This window comes from Taudactylus pleione, unplaced genomic scaffold (assembly GCF_031769625.1).
Source record: "Taudactylus pleione unplaced genomic scaffold, aTauple2 ptg000832l, whole genome shotgun sequence".
Taxonomy (NCBI): domain Eukaryota; kingdom Metazoa; phylum Chordata; class Amphibia; order Anura; family Myobatrachidae; genus Taudactylus; species Taudactylus pleione.
In genome coordinates, this window is record NW_028285234.1 from 170709 (window position 1) to 182799 (window position 12091).

At 43.7% G+C, this 12091-nt stretch overlaps 1 protein-coding gene across 1 annotated transcript in view; it reads left to right on the forward strand.

The window, feature by feature from the left end:
- LOC148474553 (adhesion G protein-coupled receptor G1-like) overlaps positions 1–12091 on the forward strand; it is a 374935-nt gene that overhangs the window by 162736 nt on the left and 200108 nt on the right. The gene's annotated exons all lie outside the window — the stretch shown is intronic.

Here is a 12091-nt window from a genome sequence, read left to right on the forward strand (position 1 = left end):
TAATACTAAACCTATCCCTTACCCTCCCCTTTGTGTAATTACCCTAACCGCCCCTCCTAGTGCCTAATCCTAATACTAAACCTATCCCTAACCCTCCTCTTTGTGTAATTACCCTAATCGCCCCTCCTAGTGCTAATCCTAATTCTAATCCTATCCCTAACCCTCCCCTTTGTGTAATTACCCTAACCCCCCCTCCTAGTGCTAATCCTAATACTAAACCTATCCCTAACCCTCCCCTTTGTGTAATTACCCTAACCGCCCCTCCTAGTGCTAATCCTAATACTAAACCTAACCCTAACCCTCCGCTTTGTGTAATTTCCCTAACCGCCCCTCCTAGTGCTAATCCTAATACTAATCCTATCCCTAACCCTCCCCTTTGTGTAATTACCCTAACCGCCCCTCCTAGTGCTAATCCTAATACTAAACCGATCCCTAACCCTCCCCTTTGTGTAATTACCCTAACCGCCCCTCCTAGTGCCTAATCCTAATACTAATCCTATCCCTAACCCTCGCCTTTGTGTAATTACCCTAACCGCCCCTCCTAGTGCTAATCCTAATACTAATCCTATCCCTAACCCTCCCCTTTGTGTAATTACCCTAACCGCCCCTCCTAGTGCTATTCCTAATACTAAACCTATCCCTAACCCTCCCCTTTGTGTAATTACCCTAACCGCCCCTCCTAGTGCTAATCCTAATACTAAAACTATCCCTAACCCTCCCCTTTGTGTAATTACCCTAACCGCCCCTCCTAGTGCTAATCCTAATAATAAACCTATCCCTAACCCTCCCCTTTGTGTAATTACCCTAACCGCCCCTCCTAGTGCTAATCCTAATACTAATCCTATCCCTAACCCTCCCCTTTGTGTAATTACCCTAACCGCCCCTCCTAGTGCTAATCCTAATACTAAACCTATCCCTAACCCTCCCCTTTGTGTAATTACCCTAACCGCCCCTCCTAGTGCCTAATCCTAATACTAAACCTATCCCTAACCCTCCCCTTTGTGTAATTACCCTAACCGCCCCTCCTAGTGCCTAATCCTAATACTAAACCTATCCCTAACCCTCCCCTTTGTGTAATTACCCTAACCGCCCCTCCTAGTGCTAATCCTAATACTAAACCTATCCCTAACCCTCCCCTTTGTGTAATTACCCTAACCGCCCCTCCTAGTGTCTAATCCTAATACTAATCCTATCCCTAACCCTCCCCTTTGTGTAATTACCCTAACCGCCCCTCCCAGTGCTAATCCTAATACTAATCCTATCCCTAACCCTCCCCTTTGTGTAATTACCCTAACCGCCCCTCCTAGTGCTAATCCTAATACTAATCCTATCCCTAACCCTCCCCTTTGTGTAATTACCCTAACCGCCCCTCCTAGTGCTAATCCTAATACTAAACCTATCCCTTACCCTCCCCTTTGTGTAATTACCCTAACCGCCCCTCCTAGTGCTAATCCTAATACTAAACCTATCCCTAACCCTCCCCTTTGTGTAATTACCCTAACCGCCCCTCCTAGTGCCTAATCCTAATACTAAACCTATCCCTTACCCTCCCCTTTGTGTAATTACCCTAACCGCCCCTCCTAGTGCCTAATCCTAATACTAAACCTATCCCTAACCCTCCCCTTTGTGTAATTACCCTAACCACCCCTCCTAGTGCCAAACCCTAATACTAAACCTATCCGTAACCCTCCCCTTTGTGTAATTACCCTAACCGCCCCTCCTAGTGCTAATCCTAATACTAATCCTATCCCTAACCCTCCCCTTTGTGTAATTACCCTAACCGCCCCTCCTAGTGCCTAATCCTAATACTAAACCTATCCCTAACCCTCCCCTTTGTGTAATTACCCTAACCGCCCCTCCTAGTGCCTAATCCTAATACTAATCCTATCCCTAACCCTCCCCTTTGTGTAATTACCCTAACCGCCCCTCCTAGTGCTAATCCTAATACTAAACCTATCCCTAACCCTCCCCTTTGTGTAATTACCCTAACCGCCCCTCCTAGTGCTAATCCTAATACTAAACCTATCCCTAACCCTCCCCTTTGTGTAATTACCCTAACCGCCCCTCCTAGTGCCTAATCCTAATACTAATCCTATCCCTAACCCTCCCCTTTGTGTAATTACCCTAACCGCCCCTCCTAGTGCTAATCCCTAATACTAAACCTATCCATAACCCTCCCCTTTGTGTAATTACCCTAACCGCCCCTCCTAGTGCCTAATCCTAATAATAAACCTATCCCTAACCCTCCCCTTTGTGTAATTACCCTAACCGCCCCTCCTAGTGCTAATCCTAATACTAAACCTAACCCTAACCCTCCCCTTTGTGTAATTACCTAACCGCCCCTCCTAGTGCTAATCCTAATACTAATCCTATCCCTAACCCTCCCCTTTGTGTAATTACCCTAACCGCCCCTCCTAGTGCTAATCCCTAATACTAAACCTATCCATAACCCTCCCCTTTGTGTAATTACCCTAACCGCCCCTCCTAGTGCCTAATCCTAATAATAAACCTATCCCTAACCCTCCCCTTTGTGTAATTACCCTAACCGCCCCTCCTAGTGCTAATCCCTAATACTAAACCTATCCCTAACCCTCCCCTTTGTGTAATTACCCTAACCGCCCCTCCTAGTGCTAATCCTAATACTAAACCTATCCCTAACCCTCCCCTTTGTGTAATTACCCTAACCGCCCCTCCTAGTGCCAATCCTAATGCTAAACATATCCCTAACCCTCCCCTTTGTGTAATTACCCTAACCGCCCCTCCTAGTGCTAATCCTAATACTAAACCTAACCCTAACCCTCCCCTTTGTGTAATTACCCTAACCGCCCCTCCAAGTGCTAATCCTAATACTAAACCTATCCCTAACCCTCCCCTTTGTGTAATTACCCTAACCGCCCCTCGTAGTGCTAATCCCTAATACTAAACCTATCCATAACCCTCCCCTTTGTGTAATTACCCTAACCACCCCTCCTAGTGCTAATCCTAATACTAAACCTATCCCTAACCCTCCCCTTTGTGTAATTACCCTAACCGCCCCTCCTAGTGCCTAATACTAATACTAAACCTATCCCTTACCCTCCCCTTTGTGTAATTACCCTAACCGCCCCTCCTAGTGCTAATCCTAATACTAAACCTATCCCTAACCCTCCCCTTTGTGTAATTACCCTAACCGCCCCTCCTAGTGCCTAATCCTAATACTAATCCTATCCCTAACCCTCCCCTTTGTGTACTTACCCTAACCGCCCCTCCTAGTGCTAATCCTAATACTAAACCTATCCCTAACCCTCCCCTTTGTGTAATTACCCTAACCGCCCCTCCTAGTGCCTAATACTAAACCTAACCCTAACCCTCGCCTTTGTGTAATTACCCTAACCGCCCCTCGTAGTGCTAATCCCTAATACTAAACCTATCCATAACCCTCCCCTTTGTGTAATTACCCTAACCACCCCTCCTAGTGCTAATCCTAATACTAAACCTATCCCTAACCCTCCCCTTTGTGTAATTACCCTAACCGCCCCTCCTAGTGCCTAATACTAATACTAAACCTATCCCTTACCCTCCCCTTTGTGTAATTACCCTAACCGCCCCTCCTAGTGCCTAATCCTAATACTAAACCTATCCCTAACCCTCCTCTTTGTGTAATTACCCTAACCGCCCCTCCTAGTGCTAATCCTAATTCTAATCCTATCCCTAACCCTCCCCTTTGTGTAATTACCCTAACCCCCCCTCCTAGTGCTAATCCTAATACTAAACCTATCCCTAACCCTCCCCTTTGTGTAATTACCCTAACCGCCCCTCCTAGTGCTAATCCTAATACTAAACCTAACCCTAACCCTCCGCTTTGTGTAATTTCCCTAACCGCCCCTCCTAGTGCTAATCCTAATACTAATCCTATCCCTAACCCTCCCCTTTGTGTAATTACCCTAACCGCCCCTCCTAGTGCTAATCCTAATACTAAACCGATCCCTAACCCTCCCCTTTGTGTAATTACCCTAACCGCCCCTCCTAGTGCCTAATCCTAATACTAATCCTATCCCTAACCCTCGCCTTTGTGTAATTACCCTAACCGCCCCTCCTAGTGCTAATCCTAATACTAATCCTATCCCTAACCCTCCCCTTTGTGTAATTACCCTAACCGCCCCTCCTAGTGCTATTCCTAATACTAAACCTATCCCTAACCCTCCCCTTTGTGTAATTACCCTAACCGCCCCTCCTAGTGCTAATCCTAATACTAAAACTATCCCTAACCCTCCCCTTTGTGTAATTACCCTAACCGCCCCTCCTAGTGCCTAATCCTAATAATAAACCTATCCCTAACCCTCCCCTTTGTGTAATTACCCTAACCGCCCCTCCTAGTGCTAATCCTAATAATAAACCTATCCCTAACCCTCCCCTTTGTGTAATTACCCTAACCGCCCCTCCTAGTGCTAATCCTAATACTAATCCTATCCCTAACCCTCCCCTTTGTGTAATTACCCTAACCGCCCCTCCTAGTGCTAATCCTAATACTAAACCTATCCCTAACCCTCCCCTTTGTGTAATTACCCTAACCGCCCCTCCTAGTGCCTAATCCTAATACTAAACCTATCCCTAACCCTCCCCTTTGTGTAATTACCCTAACCGCCCCTCCTAGTGCCTAATCCTAATACTAAACCTATCCCTAACCCTCCCCTTTGTGTAATTACCCTAACCGCCCCTCCTAGTGCTAATCCTAATACTAAACCTATCCCTAACCCTCCCCTTTGTGTAATTACCCTAACCGCCCCTCCTAGTGCTAATCCTAATACTAAAACTATCCCTAACCCTCCCCTTTGTGTAATTACCCTAACCGCCCCTCGTAGTGCTAATCCTAATACTAATCCTATCCCTAACCCTCCCCTTTGTGTAATTACCCTAACCGCCCCTCCTAGTGCTAATCCTAATACTAAACTTATCCCTAACCCTCCCCTTTGTGTAATTACCCTAACCGCCCCTCCTAGTGCTAATCCTAATACTAAACCTAACCCTAACCCTCCGCTTTGTGTAATTTCCCTAACCGCCCCTCCTAGTGCTAATCCTAATACTAATCCTATCCCTAACCCTCCCCTTTGTGTAATTACCCTAACCGCCCCTCCTAGTGCTAATCCTAATACTAAACCGATCCCTAACCCTCCCCTTTGTGTAATTACCCTAACCGCCCCTCCTAGTGCTAATCCTAATACTAATCCTATCCCTAACCCTCCCCTTTGTGTAATTACCCTAACCGCCCCTCCTAGTGCTAATCCTAATACTAAACCTATCCCTAACCCTCCCCTTTGTGTAATTACCCTAACCGCCCCTCCTAGTGCTAATCCTAATACTAAACCTATCCCTAACCCTCGCCTTTGTGTAATTACCCTAACCGCCCCTCCTAGTGCCTAATCCTAATACTAAACCTATCCCTAACCCTCCCCTTTGTGTAATTACCCTAACCGCCCCTCCTAGTGCCTAATCCTAATACTAAACCTATCCCTAACCCTCCCCTTTGTGTAATTACCCTAACCGCCCCTCCTAGTGCTAATCCTAATACTAAACCGATCCCTAACCCTCCCCTTTGTGTAATTACCCTAACCACCCTCCTAGTGCTAATCCCTAATACTAAACCTATCCCTAACCCTCCCCTTTGTGTAATTACCCTAACCGCCCCTCCTAGTGCCTAATCCTAATACTAATCCTATCCCTAACCCTCCCCTTTGTGTACTTACCCTAACCACCCCTCCTAGTGCTAATCCTAATACTAATCCTATCCCTAACCCTCCCCTTTGTGTAATTACCCTAACCGCCCCTCCTAGTGCTAATCCTAATACTAAACCTATCCCTAACCCTCCCCTTTGTGTAATTACCCTAACCGCCCCTCCTAGTGCTAATCCTAATACTAAACCTATCCCTAACCCTCCCCTTTGTGTAATTACCCTAACCGCCCCTCCTAGTGCTAATCCTAATACTAAACCTATCCCTAACCCTCCCCTTTGTGTAATTACCCTAACCGCCCCTCCTAGTGCTAATCCTAATACTAAACCTATCCCTAACCCTCCCCTTTGTGTAATTACCCTAACCGCCCCTCCTAGTGCTAATCCTAATACTAAACCTATCCCTAACCCTCCCCTTTGTGTAATTACCCTAACCGCCCCTCCTAGTGCCTAATCCTAATACTAAACCTATCCCTAACCCTCCCCTTTGTGTAATTACCCTAATCGCCCCTCCTAGTGCTAATCCTAATACTAAACCGATCCCTAACCCTCCCCTTTGTGTAATTACCCTAACCGCCCCTCCTAGTGCTAATCCTAATACTAAACCTATCCCTAACCCTCCCCTTTGTGTAATTACCCTAATCGCCCCTCCTAGTGCTAATCCTAATACTAAACCGATCCCTAACCCTCCCCTTTGTGTAATTACCCTAACCGCCCCTCCTAGTGCCTAATCCTAATACTAAACCTAACCCTCCCCTTTGTGTAATTACCCAAACCGCCCCTCCCAGTGCTAATCCTAATACTAAACCTATCCCTAACCCTCCCCTTTGTGTAATTACCCTAACCGCCCCTCCTAGTGCTAATCCTAATACTAAACCTAACCCTAACCCTCCTCTTTGTGTAATTACCCTAACCGCCCCTCGTAGTGCTAATCCCTAATACTAAACCTATACCTTACCCTCCCCTTTGTGTAATTACCCTAATCGCCCCTCCTAGTGCTAATCCCTAATACTAATCCTTACCCTAACCCTCCCCTTTGTGTAATTACCCTAACCGCCCCTCCTAGTGCTAATCCTAATACTAAACCTATCCCTAACCCTCCCCTTTGTGTAATTACCCTAACCGCCCCTCCTAGTGCCTAATCCTAATACTAATCCTATCCCTAACCCTCCCCTTTGTGTAATTACCCTAACCGCCCCTCCTAGTGCTAATCCTAATACTAAACCTATCCCTAACCCTCCCCTTTGTGTAATTACCCTAACCGCCCCTCCTAGTGCTAATCCTAATACTAAACCTAACCCTAACCCTCCGCTTTGTGTAATTTCCCTAACCGCCCCTCCTAGTGCTAATCCTAATACTAATCCTATCCCTAACCCTCCCCTTTGTGTAATTACCCTAACCGCCCCTCCTAGTGCTAATCCTAATACTAAACCGATCCCTAACCCTCCCCTTTGTGTAATTACCCTAACCGCCCCTCCTAGTGCTAATCCTAATACTAATCCTATCCCTAACCCTCCCCTTTGTGTAATTACCCTAACCGCCCCTCCTAGTGCTAATCCTAATACTAAACCTATCCCTAACCCTCCCCTTTGTGTAATTACCCTAACCGCCCCTCCTAGTGCTAATCCTAATACTAAACCTATCCCTAACCCTCGCCTTTGTGTAATTACCCTAACCGCCCCTCCTAGTGCCTAATCCTAATACTAAACCTATCCCTAACCCTCCCCTTTGTGTAATTACCCTAACCGCCCCTCCTAGTGCCTAATCCTAATACTAAACCTATCCCTAACCCTCCCCTTTGTGTAATTACCCTAACCGCCCCTCCTAGTGCTAATCCTAATACTAAACCTATCCCTAACCCTCCCCTTTGTGTAATTACCCTAACCGCCCCTCCTAGTGCTAATCCTAATACTAAACCTATCCCTAACCCTCCCCTTTGTGTAATTACCCTAACCGCCCCTCCTAGTGCTAATCCTAATACTAAACCGATCCCTAACCCTCCCCTTTGTGTAATTACCCTAACCGCCCCTCCTAGTGCTAATCCCTAATACTAAACCTATCCCTAACCCTCCCCTTTGTGTAATTACCCTAACCGCCCCTCCTAGTGCCTAATCCTAATACTAATCCTTTCCCTAACCCTCCCCTTTGTGTACTTACCCTAACCGCCCCTCCTAGTGCTAATCCTAATACTAATCCTATCCCTAACCCTCCCCTTTGTGTAATTACCCTAACCGCCCCTCCTAGTGCTAATCCTAATACTAAACCTATCCCTAACCCTCCCCTTTGTGTAATTACCCTAACCGCCCCTCCTAGTGCTAATCCTAATACTAAACCTATCCCTAACCCTCCCCTTTGTGTAATTACCCTAACCGCCCCTCCTAGTGCTAATCCTAATACTAAACCTATCCCTAACCCTCCCCTTTGTGTAATTACCCTAACCGCCCCTCCTAGTGCCTAATCCTAATACTAAACCTATCCCTAACCCTCCCCTTTGTGTAATTACCCTAATCGCCCCTCCTAGTGCTAATCCTAATACTAAACCGATCCCTAACCCTCCCCTTTGTGTAATTACCCTAACCGCCCCTCCTAGTGCTAATCCTAATACTAAACCTATCCCTAACCCTCCCCTTTGTGTAATTACCCTAATCGCCCCTCCTAGTGCTAATCCTAATACTAAACCGATCCCTAACCCTCCCCTTTGTGTAATTACCCTAACCGCCCCTCCTAGTGCCTAATCCTAATACTAAACCTAACCCTCCCCTTTGTGTAATTACCCAAACCGCCCCTCCCAGTGCTAATCCTAATACTAAACCTATCCCTAACCCTCCCCTTTGTGTAATTACCCTAACCGCCCCTCCTAGTGCTAATCCTAATACTAAACCTAACCCTAACCCTCCTCTTTGTGTAATTACCCTAACCGCCCCTCGTAGTGCTAATCCCTAATACTAAACCTATACCTTACCCTCCCCTTTGTGTAATTACCCTAATCGCCCCTCCTAGTGCTAATCCCTAATACTAATCCTTACCCTAACCCTCCCCTTTGTGTAATTACCCTAACCGCCCCTCCTAGTGCTAATCCTAATACTAAACCTATCCCTAACCCTCCCCTTTGTGTAATTACCCTAACCGCCCCTCCTAGTGCCTAATCCTAATACTAAACCTATCCCTAACCCTCCCCTTTGTGTAATTACCCTAACCGCCCCTCCTAGTGCTAATCCTAATACTAAACCGATCCCTAACCCTCCCCTTTGTGTAATTACCCTAACCGCCCCTCCTAGTGCCTAATCCCTAATACTAAACCTATCCCTAACCCTCCCCTTTGTGTAATTACCCTAACCGCCCCTCGTAGTGCTAATCCCTAATACTAAACCTATACCTTACCCTCCCCTTTGTGTAATTACCCTAATCGCCCCTCCTAGTGCTAATCCCTAATACTAATCCTTACCCTAACCCTCCCCTTTGTGTAATTACCCTAACCGCCCCTCCTAGTGCTAATCCTAATACTAAACCTAACCCTAACCCTCCCCTTTGTGTAATTACCCTAACCGCCCCTCCTAGTGCTAATCCTAATACTAAACCTATCCCTAACCCTCCCCTTTGTGTAATTACCCTAACCGCCCCTCCTAGTGCCTAATCCTAATACTAAACCTATCCCTAACCCTCCCCTTTGTGTAATTACCCTAACCGCCCCTCCTAGTGCTAATCCTAATACTAACCCTAACTAAAAAAGTACCAACCATTTCTGTGTCGACCTTTTGTCATGTCGACCTTCTTCCATATAGACCTTATGGTGTTGAACAAATCATTGTCATCCTTTTCATAGTCAACCTTTTGTATGGAACCCGTATTTGAAGTTTGGGCAGCGCTGCATACGCACCTCTGGTGCCGCCACTGTCTGTCAGTCACTATGGAGGACTTTCCCAACTCCCTGAGCATATACTGTATATACTGTATATCTATAAATACTGTATATACAAAATGCCTCTATCTTGCGCTAGTAGACTGAGCTGCACCTCTCAGTAGGTCCCGTTAGTAGGAATCAAAATAAATATAAATGCAAACAAATATACCAGGGCGCTAAAATGGATTCTAGTGAGGAAATGTTGGGATAATCATCACTTGTAGAAACTTTAATTCACAGCCGACTTTTCTTCTTGAATCTTAGGAGGGTTCTTTTCACTAGAATCACAATAAATGTCCAAATAAGAGATTTGGGTGTAACCGATAGATATCTACAATATATACCCCCTCGCCATAGACCAAAAGGCCAATCAATAATACAGTCTTACAGTATTTTTTTATTTTTATAAAAAAACATATATTTTTTACATACAGTAATGTGACAGCCATTCTTACAGCATAAAGCTGATGTCAACATCCAAAAGGAGAGTGATGGTAAATGATCCGGCCTTCACTGTACGGGTGTGAGCTCTAATGGCAGGAACTTCCCTTGCGGCGCCTATTACCCTACGCGTTTCCTCCGTTAGAATGGACTTCATCAGGGGTTCAAAATGTAATCTAGTAATACATAATCATACATGGAGAAGACAGCATCATAGAAGAAATAATTCTCCCCAACATGGCGGATGAACAATAATTCAGCAACTCAAAGTAGATGTGTTCTCTTGTTTGGACATTTATTGTGATTCAAGTGAAAAGAACATTCAAGAAGAAAAATTGGCTTTGAAATAAAGTTTCTACATGTGATGATTATCCCAACATTTTCTTAATAGAATCCTTTTTAGCTCCCCAGTATATTTTGTGTGCGTGTTCGCATATGTGTATATGTGTGTGTATATGTATATATGTGTGTGTGTGTATATGTGTGTGTATATGTATATATGTGTGTGTGTGTATATGTGTGTGTATATGTATATATGTGTGTGTGTGTATATGTGTGTGTATATGTATATATGTGTGTGTGTGTATATGTGTGTGTATATGTATATATGTGTGTGTGTGTATATGTGTGTGTATATGTATATATGTATGTGTATATGTGTGTGTATATGTATATATGTGTGTGTGTGTGTGTGTATATGTATATATGTATGTGTACATATGTATGTGTGTATATATGTGTGTGTATATGTGTGTGTATATGTATATATGTGTGTGTGTGTGTGTGTTTGTGTATATATATAATATTAGAAAAGAAAAACAAGTGGAATAAGCGCCAATGAACTGTATACCTAAGTGAATACCCCTAAATCTTTATATATTATGTATCTCCACTATCCCTAAGCCCAGAGTGCGGGCGTCAGCTCTTATCAAGAAATAATCAGTAATGGTATATTACTAACAATGTGAATGTTTGTACATGAATTTTGATCTTAGAGCGGCTGGCTAGTTAGTTAATAATAAATACCACCTTTTGATGATAAGTTAAAGAAAAACATTTCAGTATATACAATGTAAAAAAAGTGCTGTGCAATAAAGTGCAGGCGCTGATATCACAATAAACGTGCAATATTGTGTAGTGTAATATTAGGTATGTATAAATATTAAATCACTCACATAGTGTGAAAATGAAGTCACTTATTTAATTAAAACGGATTATAAAATGTGTAAAATCAGTAGAATAAGTGCAAAGCAATAAATAATTTAACACAAAATGTTAATATTCAGTATAGAATTAAAACACCATCAGAAGAAAAGATCGGTAGAGCAGCTTATCTGAGGCAGAGAATAGTCCATGTGGTTGGAGCTTTGTTTTGCCCGTCACATGGACTATTCTCTACCGATCTTTTCTTCTGATGGTGTTTTAATTCTATACTGAATATTAACATTTTGTGTTAAATTATTTATTGCTTTGCACTTATTCTACTGATTTTACACATTTTATAATCCGTTTTAATTAAATAAGTGACTTCATTTTCACACTATGTGAGTGATTTAATATTTATACATACCTAATATTACACTACACAATATTGCACGTTTATTGTGATATCAGCGCCTGCACTTTATTGCACAGCACTTTTTTTACATTGTATATACTGAAATGTTTTTCTTTAACTTATCATCAAAAGGTGGTATTTATTATTAACTAACTAGCCAGCCGCTCTAAGATCAAAATTCATGTACAAATATATATATATTTTACACACACACACACACACAATATATCCGTGCCGTAAGTTACACAATGAATCTGATTGGTCACAGCGGTTGTTTGATGCACATATAACACCTAAATGTTATGTTAGTAAATGATTGGTACAGTCCACGATCACATAAGAAGTTACGCAGTTTATCTAGAACCAGGCGTAGCAGATTATGGGGTAAAATTTACTAAAGTGCGGGTTATTAGAAGTGGAGATGTTGCCCATAGCAACCTATCAGATTCTATTTATCATTTATCTAGCACCTTCTAGAAGATA